Genomic DNA, 16,087 nt, shown 5'->3' with positions numbered 1-16,087 from the left:
ATCCAGTAAATTCTTCATTTCAGATATTGTACTTTTTAATACATGCTTATGAACATGTATAGTTTCCACTTACCTGCTTCTTTTTCCTTTAAATCATCAAACATAGTCATGATAGAAGCTTTAAGTTTCCTGTCTGCTAATTCCAACATCTGGCTCATTTGGGGGTCACTTTCTATGAACTGATTTTTCTCTTGACTCTGAATCACATCTTTCTGTTTCTTTCCATATCCGATATCCAATCAATTTTAGCTACATGCTGAATACAATGGACCTTACATCATAGAGATGCAAGATTCTCTTATTTTCCTTTGAAGATTTTGTTCTAGCAGCAGGCAGTTAAGCTAGTGGTGGATCACCTTCAACTCATAGCAATGTGGCTTTATGCTTTGCTAGACCAGATCTATGTAGGTTGTGGCTTATATCTAAGAAAAATTCCTTGGTCTTGATACTTGTTCTTTACCCCTCAAGTATGGTGCTTTTGGGGTGTCAGGAAAAAGCCCAGTGTGTTTACCAGACCCTCCAACTTGGGACTTATACTCTAAGCTCTGCTCCCCTGAAGTGAGAGCTGCTGAAATCGATTCTTTCAGCTTCCAGATGTTGCTCCTCAACTTCTTGTAGCTCTCCCATGTATTGAAAATTGCAAAATATCAGCCAAGGACTTGGGGGGAATGGCAGGTTTGGGGGCTGCCTCTCTCTTTGTAGATTTCCCTTCTCCCTTTCCAGCAATGGCCCTCAATTCTACCATGTAATGCCTCACACCAGAAAAACCAGCTATCTCCTTGAGTTATAGCCCCTGTGCCCAGCAGACAGGAACAAACCCATATAATCCTTCTTTGGGGGACTGAACCCCTGAGTCCCCAGGCTTTCTGTTGTTGTTATCCAGCTTGTAATTATTTGCTTCGGGGAATTCATTTGTATATAAAGTAGTCCCTAATTTTAGTTTTAATGGTGGCTTTTCAGGTCTACCTTGGGTTTTTTAGGATTCCTGTAGCTTCAAGGGTTTTTATTCTGTGAGTTATCAGCCTAAAAAGTTAGTCTTTAAAGAGCCTAACTATATATCACTTCTCAGCCTTATGGCTAAGGTCAAGTGTAAAGAGTCTAACTCTAATTTTATTTTCTGTTGCACTGAAGGATTCTAATGATGCAACCAAAACCTTCACTAGATAGATAGAGTAATCTATATAGATTTCTTACATTTTGACATTTGATGACGTTAACACCATTATGTCAAAGACACACACACAAATACACACACACCTTATTTTATGAATGAAGAAATTATATACTGGCTTCTAAAAGCCGAGCGCTTCTATAGACATCAATTTATCTACTCCATTGATACCCATGGATGAAACAACATCTCCCTGTTACATCCACGAGTATAAAGTGCAAAAGGCTAAGATCTATTACTTGGCTAAGAATGAAACTCTTATTCCTTGTTGCTTAATTATTAAATAGATATAACTTCTTTGGGAATGTTTCTTTTTTAAAAAATCATTTTATTTATTTTATTCATGAGAGAGAGAGGCAGAGACATAGCAGAGGGCTCCCACGGGGAGCCCGATACAGGACTCGATCCCAGGACTCCGGGATCATGCCCTGAGCTGAAGTCAGATGCTCAACCACTGAGCCACCCAGGTATCCCTGGGAATGTTTCATGGGACTTTTTTATCAACAGAAAATGCAATTTTGCTTTCTCATTATTTATACCTCAGGGACAATTAGCAAATATATTATGTAAGTGTATATTTGAAAGTCTAAAAGAATAAATAAAAAAAGATTTTTAAATCAGGCTGGAAACTTCTAATGGCTAAGCAGATAACAGATTCCACTCTTTAATACTTTTCTTTTGAAATAACTTCGGTTTTGATTTGGGCACAAACATGCAAGCAGAGCCAGTGGACTGACTGCATGTGCCAGAGGCAGCTGAGTTTCTCCTTGAAAGATAATTAAAGCAGCTTACACTGTCCATGTGGTATCTTGATGAATATGCACACAATATTTGCATCTGATCTACTGTGTGTTCTGGGGACCATATGATCATGTGTGGGCTGCCAAAGAGTCATCAGCAAGCTGGTGACTTTCATTTGTGTGCTTGGTCACTACTGCAGTGTAAGGGGACAGTTGTTACTCTGTAAGCCAAGGAAGGCTCTCCACTCTTGGACTACCATTTCAAACACTAATCATTTTATCCTTGTAAATTCCTTTTGTGCTAAACTACAACTTTGATTTCAGTCCAAAGTTGACCATAGATAAAGATAGAGAAAGAGAAAGGGTTTGAACCAAATTTGTGTGGCTGGAGTGATAAATTTTTTTTAAGATTTTATTTATTTATTTGAGAGAAAGAGAGAGAGAGAGAGCACAAGTACCAGGGGAGGGGCAGAGAGAGAGGGAGAAACAGACTCTCTGCTGAACAGGGAACCTGAAGTGAGGATCATGACCTGAGCCGAAGGCAGACACTTAACCAACTGAGCCACTCAGGTGCCCCTGGAGTGATAAATGTTTTATCATTATTTTTATTGTGCTTTCAGGATAGGAAAGAAAAGATCAGTTATCAAAAACAGAGTAGACCAGACAATGAGTGTTCAGCCCGTGGACATTGGGCACCAGATGTGACAACCATGAACCATACCACCACTTATCACAAGAAGTAACCTGTTTTGAAAAGGGATCGTGGCATCCCATGTGTCACTGTTTATGATTGTGAAGAAAGAAAAACAACCTACAGGTGCATATGTCGGGGATGGGTTTAATAAATTACACTAGCCTCAGACCATGAAATACTATACAGCCATTAAAAACATTTTCATAAAAGAAGAATTTTATGGAAGTAATAGAAAGATAGTGATGATGTATTAGTATTAAAAACTGCTAGAATCCAGCATCCAAATATTAAAATATTAAGAGTAAAACAGCTCTCTGGGAGTTTCCAATTCTGTTTTCAGACACAAATGTAATATTATTATTATAAGAAAAAGATTACTAAAATAAGAAAAGAGATTACAGTGAGTTTTGATTTTTAGGAAAGGGATCACAAGGAACCAGAGGGCAAAGAATAGCACTGCCCCACAAACATCCATGGTTATGTGTCCAGGCACACACACACACACACACACACACACACACGCCTGCATGCTCAGTCAAGGCCAGGATACAATGAAAAACACAAAAACAAAAACAAAGCCAGGAAGGGAAATGAGAATATCTGTGATTAAAAATAAATATTGTACAATACAATAGGTTTTCAGGGTGCCTGGGTAGTTCAGTCTGTTAAGTGCCTGCCTTCAGCTCAGGTCATGATCCCAGGTCTCAGGATTAAGCCCTGAATCAGGCTCTCTGCTCAGCAGGAAGATTGTTCCTCCCTCTCCTTCTGCCCTTGCCCCTGCTTGTGCTCGCTCTCAAATAAATAAATAAATAAATAAATAAATAAATAAATAAATAAGTTTTCAAAGCACTTTACCAAAGAAAGAAAAAACTAATCCTAATTCATTTGTCTGTACAACTTGCTAAATTTGGAATTTGGAATGTAAGAGAGGGAAGTCAGAGCTCTCAAGAGGTGAGGTGGCTTGCCCAAAGACACAGATCCAGCCAAGGGAGAGTGCCAAGGAAAAAACACAGAGCCTTCTTTGATGCCCAGTCGGGAGCCAGAAACAGAGGTGCCCGCAGGTTGGCAGCAAATGGAAATAAGAAGGCTGTGACAGCCCAGGACATGAAGTAAAACCAAACCACATCTGTTTGATGACAGGTCTGACAAACTGAGAGCAGAGCTGGAGCCAAATGTCATTGTGTGGGTGCCGGGCAACATTTTTGTTTAAGATTTCTAGAACAGCATTCAGCTTACGGGCAGGTCAAGCACAGCCCAGCAAGACAAAGACAACAGTTAGGGGAGGTCAGAGAAGGGTGGGATATTCCCTCTGGAGGGGTTGGCGAGGGACCCCCCCCCCGGGCAAAGAGACTTTGATGAGGCACGGCAAGATGGAGCAGAGATTATGAAACCTCGAACAAGGGACAAGGAGGTCACAAGGGTGCCATTTTTCCAGACAGGCCTACTGGTTAGGAGGCAAAAAGCAATAGGAGATGTCCTCATTTGATAATTAGAAAATATCACCTAATCCAAAAGCAAAAGCTGTGAACATGTATTTCACCCTAAAAAAGTGGACAAATAGCTTAATGAGCACATGAAATCATGCTCAACAGCGTTAGTCATCATGGAAGTGAAAATTAAAAGCCACAACAAAGTACCTCCAGAAAGACACAGCAACAAAGATCCTGGAGGATACGGAGAAATACGGGGGCTCTCGTGCACTGCTGATGGGAATGGAAAATGGTGTGGCCGCTTTAGAAGGCAGTTTGGCAAATGCTCAAAAAGTTCAGTATGAAATTATTGTCCTACCCATTCATTCTACTCCTAAGTGTCTACCTGTGAGAAAAAAGCAAAAAACGAAAAAACCTGTGTCCACACAAAAACCCGCATATAGCACACTTGCTCATGGCAGCGTTATTCCTAAGAGCCCCAACACGGGAGCAACTTAAGTGCCTGTGGTTCGTGAAGGAAGGGACGGATAGAGTAGGCCATCTCCGCACGACGGGACAGCACCGAGCACTAATAACACGGCAGCCCTGCTACAGGTGCCACCTCTATGAGCCTCACGAGCATTATTTGGAGTGAAAAAAAACACACCTAGCACACCTGGGTGGCTCAGCGGTTGAGCATCTGCCTTCGACCCAGAGTGTGATCCTGGAGACCCGGGACTGAGTCCCAAATCGGGCTCCCGGCAGGGAGCCTGCCTCTCCCTCTGCCTGTGTTTCTGCCTCTCTCTCTCTCTCTCTCTCTCTCTCTCTCTCTCTCTCTCTCCCTCTCTCTCTCTCATGAATAAATAAATAGAATCCTTAAAAAAAAAAATGCCTGAAAGATCAGACACTATAGGATTGCATTGATGTGAAATGCTCAGAAAAGGCCAGCAGAGAAGCCCAAAAGCAGATCAGTAGTTGCCTAGGGATCAGGGAGGGGCAGGGATCTGCTGGCCTGAGTGATCATACAGGGCGATGGAGACTACTTTATGGTGATGGCTGCCGCACTAGTACATCTACAAAAACAAAAACAAAAGTGTGCATGTGAGTAGGATGACTTATTCTTTTTTAAGATTCAATTTCACGACCATGAGATCATCACTTGAGCCGGAATCAAGACTTGGACACTTGACTAAGGCTCCTCATGCATGACTTTTATTATATGTAAAATGTATCTCAAGAAAGCTGTTTTTTATTTTCATTTTATTTTTTAAAGATTTTATTTATTTATTCATGAGAGACATAGAGAGAGGCAGAGACACAGGCAGAGGGAGAAGCAGCCTGCATGCAGGGAGCCTGATGTGGGACCGGATCTGGGGACTCCAGGATCACGCCCTGAGCCGAAGGCAGACACTTAACTGCTGAGCCACCCAGGCGTCCCAAGAAAGCTGTTTTTAAAAAGTGGTGGAAGAGGCAAAAGGCAAGGGAAATGAGGAATCCGTTCCAGGCCATTAGCACTGGGCCAGCTCGGCTTGGAGACTAAACGGACCTGAGAAGGAAGGTCACTGTATCAAGACTGGCTTGCAGGCCTGAGAGCAGGACAAGAAAAATGTGGCAATACTGTCTTCAACACAAGGCACATGGGAGGAAGGTGGTGTGTTTGATTTTGAAGAGATACAGGCACAATGACCCTCTGAAGCAGAATCCTCAGAAACAGGGTTCCTGAAGTGTGCCACTTCAGGAGCCAGCACAACAGGCATCAGCCAGCATGAACCCCCACACTGAGAAAGGCTTCAGGAAACACTGGCTGACTGGTGGTGGGAATTGAAGGGTCAGAAACCATGCTGGGAATGTGTGCTTTAAAAAAAAAGTTGTGGTATTAGGATCTCAGTAAGGACCCACCAGAGCAAGGTCACAGAGGCAAGGAAGAAGGGATGGGCTGTCTGCACTTAAGCATTGTGAGTGCCAGCGGTGTAGGAGTGACCAGAAGCCACCAGCCAGCCACAGGGGGCCATGAGCAGAGAGGCACACACAGCCCAGGGGAGATCTGCAAAGACCATTGTTGGGGCGGGGGACGGGGGGGTGGGTAGCCATATGAAGATCCTGTTTGCAAAAGAGAGTAACTTTCAGGAGGTGTGAGATTCCAGGAGTTCCTCCAAAAAGGACTTGAAATCAGGACCAATGTTTCCAACCAGTGCTGTCATTGACTGCACCCTCAATAGGCATCTCCCAGCCGTGTGCTGCCCGAGCCCTGGGTACCAGCATGAGGAGTCTCTGGTTCTCCTCTGAATTGCGGACACCTCCACTCTCATATCAGCAGCCACTCCTTGTGGTGCCTCTGCCTTGGGTCGCACCAGCTGCACAAATTCTGCTCTCACATGTCCCCATCACCCAGTATGTCCTCCCAGTGTCGTGTCTTCCCTGCAAAACCACTAGGTCTGAGTTACTCACACTTGGCACTTGGGCCCATTTCCAGCTCATAAGTTGGAAATGCAGTGTTTCTGTATGGATGGATGGGTGGATGGATGGATGGATGGATGGATGGATGGATGGATGAGTGGGTAGGTGGGTGGGTGGATGGGTCGGGAGATGGGAGTGGAGATGGATGGATGCCTGGGTGGGTGTATAGGTGGATGAGTAGGTGGGAGAATGGATGAGTGGATGTATGGGTGGAGGGTGTATGGTTGGCTGGGTGTGTGGGTGGGTAGACAGGCGAGTGGTTGGGAAACATGACCTTGAAGAAAGAGGGATCCAGTAAGCGTAGCTGGATGACACACAGTCCTGGGTGGGGGGATAGTGACAGCTCACACTGTTTCTATAAAAAGGCTGTGATTGAGATCAAGCCGTGATCCTTCTTGTTACCTTTATATATATATTTAAATCATAGAACTTAAATTTAAAGCCTCGTTTAAAAACAACAATACAGACAAGTGTCAGGGAATTCAGGAGTTATGGTTTCCACAGCAACATTCACGTGGCTACCCAACTACTACTAAATAAATTAGATTAAGAATTTATATTGCCCTTGACATTCAGCCATATGCTAAGCAATCGCTTTATTGGTTTATAATCCCTTGCAGCCACCTGTGAGGGAGGCAGCCTTCTCACTCCCACATTAAGAATGAAGAAACCAAATCCCAGGAGAAGAACTATGTGCCCAGAGAAACCCAGCCGATGCCTAGCTGGCTAATGGGACTCTCCATGTGGCAGCAGGCAGCAGGGTAAAATGCCGACAGCAGGGCTGCTCAGAGTGCATGAATAAAATTGATCATCATTAAGTGCCTACTGTGTGCTAGAGCCTTCTGGTGAGCTTTTCCTGCCACTGAAAAGGACTGAGTCACAAGCAACTAAAGTCACAATAATAAAAACCAGAACCTTTTATTCCGAGTAGAAGAAATCCTGTATAGCTTTGGTTCAACTGGCTTCTATATGACCAACTTCACTATGAGCACAGACCCATAAATGCATATGAAGAGAAGGAAAAAGCTCCCTCCAGTGAGAAGGAGCTTCAGAAGGAGGAGGAGCAACAAACATTCAGGTGTCAGAGGATAGAAGCTGTGGCTTGGGTACAAGATTGCCTTTGGAGAGCTTCACTTATTTGGTAGGGGGAGAGAGCCCACTGGAGGTGTCAGATATTTATTTTGGCAAATTTTTCCCTGTAGTGAATCTTACAAATCTCATCTCTCAAATGAACATGGGTATGTGGATTGAAAGCACAACCCGGGGCACCTGGATGGCTCAGTCAGTTGAAGGATGGGCTCTTGATTTCAGCTCAGGTCATGATCTCGGGGTTGTGAGATCAAGCCCTGCATCAGGCTTCTGACCGAGCATGGAGTCTTCTTGAGATTCTCTCTCTCTCTCCCTTTGCCCCTCCAACCCTTCCAAAAAAGCACAACCAAAGGCCTGAAGCCACAAATTGTGATGTGTGGCCCCCAGGCCCCAGACAGGGAGGCAGACCTGGGACTGAGTGTTAGCTCTGGCCTTAGTCATCATCTTAACAAATGATCTTTAAGGAGGAGTAAACAGCAACACATGAAATGCAGAGCCATGCTAAATTGAGAGGTGTTGCCAACACTCCCGAAGAAAGTGAGAGAATGTGTGAAAATGCAGAGTCTCTGAAGTGTGAGAAAACAAAAAGCACAAAGCCAGCCAAAAGCATCAAACTACTGACATCAAGGAGGTGAATTTTGAACCCCATACTTGGAATGGTTGACAATTAGAAAGCAGTTTTCCCTAAAAGACAAGTGAGAGAGATTTGGCTCAAAATTCATAATAAACTTTTGCGACAGTAAAATAGGCCCACTTTGTGCAGGAAGCTTTTCCAAACAAGTCCAACTTACCCACTGTATTCTCTACAGATCTGCTGGTACTGTGGTCTTGTCTCCCCCCACCCCCCTACCCCCATCCCTCATCACCCAGCCTCAAGCCAACAGCTGTGTGACACCACCAGGCAGGAGCTGTCCATGGTTGGCTGCCGTTCGCTGTTTTCCCCAGCAACTCTAGAGTTCTCCAGCCATGATGCAATGCTGGGCTGCAAGATGTTTGCTAAGACTGTCTAACTTAAGGTCTGAGACAGGCATTTAAGGGTTCAGTATCATGTGCATGATACCTGCTGTGAGCTCCTGAAAGCCAGCAGCCACGTCCTTAATGATATCCCTAACATTCCGGACAGCGCCGGGTGTGGCTCCTAATACACGTTTATGGTGGAAGTGAGTGTGTATCAGTATTCATGTGCTCTGTTTTTCCTGTGAAATAGCTCGCTCCAAACTTGATGTCAAACACCACATTGTGTTCTGAATGCCTTATAGGCCAAAAGACAAATGTGGTGTATGATCACAAGTAATTAAAGAATGTAGGAGAAGTTGCTTAACAGTGAAGACCAAAGCAACTAGAATATGTATAAAGTCTAAAAATAACTATGGTAAAACAAGACCGTTTTCAGTGAGTCCATTTCTAGGGGTGAGAACAAAGACAGAAACACATACTAGTTCGAGGAGCTTAAAATTGAGTGATGGATTTAAAGTTAAGAAAGTGCAGGCAAGCTTTCAAGGTAAATATAATGACTGCAAAATCTAGCAGACTGTGTAATGTCTTCCTTTGCTACTGGAGGCAAGCCCGTCACTGATGAATTTTAAATGACACCTGGATGATCCTCTAGTCAAATGTTCAATTCTATGCCTGCATAGGACATTACTCTGTAACAGTTGGATTTTCAGAGTAATTTATAGTGAATGAGTAGAACCCCCTCCCCTTATTCTTCTACAGTGAAAGCTTAGCATAGTTATTTCATTTATACTGATGAGGTGCCCAAAACACAAGAAGGCTGAATGATATGCCCAGCCCAAAAAAGAAGCTAAAATGGCAAGGAGAGGATTAGAATCCCAAATCGCAAGTCATGTTTTTCGCTACTCACCTCTTTCTTTGCTACAGTGAGCAAGGGACACCGCTATTCTGGGACTCCTTGAGCCCACGGGACATGCTTCTTGAGACCTACCCCTGGCTTGTGTTTTCAGGTTCCCAAGCACTACATGCAGGTCATTTTTCCTTTTATGTTATTGATAAATTCACCTAGACTTACAAAACCCTCTCCTCCTTGTGAGCCTTCACGTAGCTGAGATGCTTGGGACTGGTTTTTACATTTTGTGTAGGGCAGTATGATCCAAAGTTTAAAAACCCAAACTCCAAAGTCAGGTTCTAGCTATGTAACCTTAGACAAGTTGCTCAGCCTCCATTTCCTCTTTTCTCATCTATAAGATGAGGGTGAGTAATAATGCCCACCTGACAAGGGCCAAATTAGGTAATTTACATGAGAGGCTTACTACAGTCCTGGAGGTAGCTCCATAAATTCGAGCTTAGAATCATTACTTTCTGAAAATTTGAGGCAGAACATTCCTACCATGTGGGACAACAAAGTCTGACCGACCACAATCCATGAAACAACTCTTTCACTAAAGAGAATAAAGCAGGAAGAGCAAAGAGGGTAGATATTCTGTGCCTTCAATGGGACGTCAGCCCTGTTCTCTACTCTTATATATTCCCCCTTAATAGTAGGAGCTGGAAGCTGGGAGCTACATTTCCCAGAATACCAACTGATTGCACCACCCAGAGCACTCAAGTGGGATCCAGAAGATGGATGGGATATGAGCCATCATGTGGCTCCCCCTTCAGGAGCAGGCACCTGTGGCGCACCAAAGGATCACAAGGGCCTTCCTTCCTGGGGAATTCGTGTAATGTGACACTGGCAATGGGTCCTGTGGGCTCCGAAACTTACTGCTCCTCAGTTAGTGTGGGCCGAGACAGCTGGTGATGGCTTTCCCTCCCCTTGCCACCCCCTACCCATCCAGCGATTCTGCAAGACCTTCATTCCTTGAATTAAATCTCTTCTTGCTTGAGATACCCAGAATGGTTTGTGTTCCCCTGACTGATCCATCGCCTAAGAAGTGAGAAGTCTCAACACATTCATAATTATTTATTATTCATTCGTTCATTCAGCACTTAAGGCAGGCAAGGCACCGTTCTGGGTGTTGGGAATACAACAGCAAACCAAACAGAACTCACATGTTAGTGGGGCAACCAAGTGGGAATAAATGAATAAACAAATATGGCGGGGTTGGTAAATGCAGGCGAGGAGGGTGGATGGTGCTCTTTTGGAATCTATATGAACATCTCTTTCTTTTAAGATTTTTACTTATTTATTTGAGAGAGACAGAGCACAAGCAGAGGGAGCAGCTGGCAGAGGGAGAAGCAGGCTCTCTGCTCATAGGGCTTGATCCCAGGATCCTGGTGAGCCCAGGGCAGACGCTGAACCAACTGAGCCACGCAGGAGCCCCTATCCTTTTTTTAATCATGGTTAAACACACATAACATAAGATTTACCAGCTTAACCATGTTTAAATATATAGGTCAGTGGCGTTAAGTACATTCACACTGTTGTGCAGCCATCACCACCATCCATCTCTAGGACCTTTTCATCTTCTCACAATGAAGCTCTGAACCCACTGAACACTTCACCCCCCCATCCCCTCCCCGGCCCCTGACACCACCATTCTTCTTTCTCTGTGGTTTCCACTCCTTTAGATCCCTCCTAGAAATGACGTTTGTCCTCCCGTGACTGATCTCTCACTTGGCACAATGTCCCAAAGATTCAGCCCTGCTGGCGGCCCACATCTAGAAGGTGGGATTTCAGGCAGGCTGGCGGGAGGACGAGCCCGTGCACCAGCAAGGGACACAGACGGGAACACGCTACTGTGTCCCGCGTGCAGATGCAAGAAACAAGGCGGAGTGGACGGCCCTCCTGTCCTCCCCCAACACAGGTGAAGTGGAAAACTACTCAAGGGAAGAAAAATAGCAGAGAACGAAGGTGCATTTCAATCAGCGATCTGCATATCCGTCAACTAAAACCCTGTAGGGTGGAGGCTGAGAGAATCCTGCACATATTGTCTTAACCTAAATAAGGAATGAACGTCTAGCAAGAAATCCGCTCACTCCAGCCCCCTGGGGCCGGGCGGCTCAGCCCACACTTCTCCAGTAAGATCTCAGCGGCAGGCTCTGCTCTGTTCTCTCCCTGTGGCCACCCCCCTGTAAGGGGGGTGATGGCCGGAGGGTCCCCATGGGACTGCCTCTGGTCTCACCCACTCCAGGCTCACAAGCAGCTGCACAGAATCATCCCCCGCCTGGAGCCGGAATGGTTCGCAGGGTCCAGGGCCTCAGACCCCGGGTAGGAAGGCTGCCCCTTTTGGAGGAGATCTTTCCAACTACACTCGCCCCTGGAGACTCTCAAACTGTCCTCCTGAGAGGGATGTGTCTGCACCGCGGACTCCGTTGTGTGGCCCTGGAGATCCTCCGTGAGCCAGCGCCACTGGACCTCCGTGTTCTCCCGCAAACTCTAATGTCCCGCCAAACTGAGCCACGTCCAATTCCCCGCACACACTACGATACCTCTCACTCAAGCCTCTGTTCTTCCCTTTGCCTAGGATGGCCCTCCTGCCATGATCACGCATTCAGTCCTCCCTCCCAGCCCCGATGCCACCTCCTCCAGGAAGCCCTTCACAGAACCTCCAAAGGGATGCACCATCTTCTTCCCCCAGTCCCCATGGCTGACCTGTGTGCGCTCCTGTGGGAAGGGCCCTCTCTCCTCTCAGACCATAAACTCTCCTGCATCACCATTCAACCACATTCAGGTTGGCTCCTGACCTGACCCATGTCTTTTAAGGTTCAGAGTTTGTTCAGTCAATGAACAGATGGGATAATCATTTATTTGAGTCAAATATTCAACTAGAAAATCGCTCAGCACAGGGATTCCTGAAAATGTCACCATCATATCTGTTTCTTTGGGATGTGCTGCCGCGTATCATCTCACCCAGGATCCAATGTGATCACAGGCGAACGTACCCTAACTTCCATCATAGATTTGTACTCACTTTCAGGTTCTCAATTGTCCTGTGTTTTCTCAGTCATACTCCAGATTTTTAATATCTTCTTAGGCACCCATTAATTTTACCTATTTATTTATTTATTTATTTATTTATTTATTTATTTATTTTTTGCAAAGCAAAACAAAAACTAAAAGAGAACTTTAAATTTTGTGCAATACTCCTCAGAAAGTCTCCCTCTAGAGAATGCCATGTTCATAAGTCAAAACCATGTAAATAACTGTAGTGAGTTGAACTGTGCACCCAAAGAGACAGGTCCAAGTCCTGACGTGTCCCCATGTGCATGTGACCCGATTCAGAAATAGGGTTTTTGCAGCTGTAATTAAGTTAAGGACTTGGAGATGAGCCCATCTTGGCCTTGGGGCGAGCCCTTAATCCAGCAACAGGTGTCCTTAGAAGAGACCCATACACACAAGGACAGGTTCTCAGAAGGCAGGGGTGGAGACTGGAGCGGTGCTGCCACAAGCCAAGGAGCTCCTGTGGCCACACAATGCTGCAAGAGGCAGGCAGGAGCCTCCTAGAGCCTTTGGAGGAAGCATGGCCCTGTCAACACCTTGCTTTTGGACTTCAGGTCTCCGGAACTGTGAGAGAATACATTGCTGCTATTTCAAGCTGTCAAGTTTGTGGCAATTGGTTACGGCAGCCCCAGGAGGAAGCTAACGCATTAATTCACTGTATCAGTCCACAGAATAACACCCAAACCCAGTTCTTAGACCAGCCTCCTCTCTTCCCGTGAGGCTCTATATATATACACACACACACACACACCCCACACACACACACACACTTGGGTGTAGCCCTATTCCCTCCCCACCTGCCTCTTGAATCATTTCCTTTCGTCTCAGCTCACTTGAACTCCTGTTTTGTGGTCCCTGCCCCTTGTGGGCCATCATAACCAGCCACCCCAGATCCAGACCAGGGGGCTTACACAGCAAACATCCCTTTCTCGGGGATCCCTGGGTGGCGCAGTGGTTTAGTGCCTGCCTTTGGCCCAGGGCGCAATCCTGGAGACCCGGGATCGAATCCCACATCGGGCTCCCGGTGCATGGAGCCTGCTTCTCCCTCTGTCTGTGTCTCTGCCTCTCTCTCTCTCTGTGTGTGTGTGTGTGTGTGTAACTATCATAAATTTTTTTAAAAATCCCTTTCTCATGGTCTGGAAGCTAAAGATCCCACCTGGAGGGGACAGGTGGCCAGGTCCTGGTGAGACCCTCTCCCTGGCTACAGACTGCCAACTTCTTCTTGTGTCGTCACCTGGTGGGTCTTCCCAGCATGGCACAGCTGCGTTCTGAGGGCATCACCCTGGTGACCACTCACCTCCCCAAGGCCCTGCCTCCCTGCGCCTCCACACTGGAGGTCAGCTTTCAACCTATGAGCTGCTGGGGACACAAATATTCAGCCTGGGGAGATTCCCTTTCTCTTTTCTGTCTGTTTCTTTCTGGTTCAGGGGTACCACTATGCCCAACCTCCTTTCCTCAAGCCAAGGAAGCCTCTGGACCACCCTCAGGGGCCCCCATGATGAATGCTGGGGTGTACTGCACACTTTACTATGAGAGCCAAATCCTCTTGTTTGGAGCAAAAGCCACAGAAAACAAGTCAACAGCTCCACATCATGTCATGACAGAGTCTTAGCCCACGTCCACCCCATGCACCCTCCCCACATCCTCTTTCTCTTTGGGGTCATCCTCCCCTGAGCCCCCGCAATGGCAGTCTTTTCCACACCTGCTTCTGTCCAGAGTGGAAAAGCCACACGGTCTCTCATAGGCCTGGGTGTGGTGCTGGGGGAGGTCATGGTGTGGCAGGTTGGGTAGGAAGCTGTCTCCCTGTTGCCCCCGACAGAGCCTCAGCAGAAGGGAGGAAGCCCAAGGCCAGGATCTGGGAGAAAGAAAAGATTTCAAGTGACCTCCTTCTGTCCCTTCATCCCGGGAGCCTGTGTTGTTCCCTACCCTTCCCCAGCTCTGGTTTGCTCTCACTGAGCCAGGAGCGAGCGTAGTGAATAGAGTAGATATCCTAGCAGTGCATGGAGGATGTCATTAAACCAGAGCTCCGGGGCAGGCGGGGGGTAAGCTCTGTCACAGCAGAGGTCTCTTTGCCCTCACCCCCCAAAAAACACCATTCAGAAATCACCACGTGCATATGGGGGGGCATGTGGGGTGAGTGTGGGGTATGTAGAGTGTGGGGGGCATCGTGTGGTGTGTCTGTGTGTGGGGATCGATCGAACAAACTCTGAACCCTAAAAGACACAGGTCAGGTCCTATGAGGGGAGCCAACCTGAATGTGGTTGAATGGTGACACAGGAGAGTTCTTGGTCTGAGGAGAGAGGGCCCTTCCCACAGGAGCGCACACAGGTCAGCCATGGGGACTGGGGGAAGAAGACGGTGCATCCCTTTGGAGGTTCTGTGAAGGGCTTCCCAGAGGAGGTGGCATTGGAGCTAGGCCACCTATTGTAGGAGGGAGAACTGAATATGTGGTCATGGAAGGTCATATATGTGTATGGTAGGGGGTGTGGGAGTGGGGGTGGCTGTGTGTGGGGGGGTGTGGGGTTGTGTATAGTGTGTGGTGGCTGTGTGTGGTGTACGTGCTTTAGGGAGTGTGTGTGTGTGTGTGTGGTGCATGTGTGGGGTATGCGTGGCGTGTGTAGGGTATATAGGGAGGGATGTGGGGGGTGGACAGGTGTGTACCAGCTGGTGTGTGTGAGCGTAATGTGTGTGGTGTTGGGGGGGGCTTAGGGGGTGTGGCACGGGGGTGTGTGTAGTGTGTGGGATATGGCTTGTGTGCGGTAGGGGGTAGGGCAGGTGTGTGCACAAACGCCCACTTTTTCGGTCCTTTACATTTTCATTATGGAACCTCCCACCCCCACCCCGTTCCTACCAGGGTGCATATGTTGACGCAGCTTTTCCTGCTGTTTCTTGGTTTGTCCTCTTCGGACACGGGCTCTCCACTGCGTGGTGCCCCACCGGGTCGGCTCCTATCACCCCCCCATCTGCTCGCTCCCTCCTCGCAGAGCTGCCCAGAGGAGGAACAGGGGTCCCCACCCACGGCCCCGCAGCGTGCACCCCGGCCTGGCTGGTCGGCCCCTGCCGTGGACAGCCGTCCTCCCGCCCCTCCCCGCGGCTCCGTCCTTTCCCAGCACCCAGTCCTCGTGTTCGTGTCCCCTCCTGGTCCCGCCTCTGACCGGGCCGGTGCCCTGAGGACTGGCGGGCTCCGGGCTGCAGCCCCGACTCCTCCGGCCCCCAGGCCCCGGGGCAGCTCGCTCCTGGACGCCTCCACTTGGAAGTCCACGGACATCTCAATGTCGGCCCATCGCCCCCCAACCCCAGCTGATCGCAGGGACAGAGGCTCCCCTGAAGCCTCGGTCGTCTACCGATGGCACTTCAATGACACAGTCGCACAGGTACAAACCCGTGGGGGGCTGAGGTGCTGGGGGAAGGTGGCCAGTGAGAAATCACCCCAAGGGGCTGTGCTGAAGGCATTTTGCAAAACAGGCTAAAGTCACCCCTGCTCACCGCAGCCCCACCCTCTGCAGCCAGAAAGCGCAGCAACTGACCAACGCGCAAGGAAAGCATGACGGGGGCACCTGGGGGGCTCAGTGGTTGAGCATCTGCCTTCCTCTCAGGGCGTGATCCGAGGGTCCTGGGATCCAGTCC

This window comes from Canis lupus, chromosome 7 (genome assembly GCF_003254725.2).
Source record: "Canis lupus dingo isolate Sandy chromosome 7, ASM325472v2, whole genome shotgun sequence".
Classification (NCBI taxonomy): domain Eukaryota; kingdom Metazoa; phylum Chordata; class Mammalia; order Carnivora; family Canidae; genus Canis; species Canis lupus.
This window is presented reverse-complemented; position numbering follows the sequence as displayed.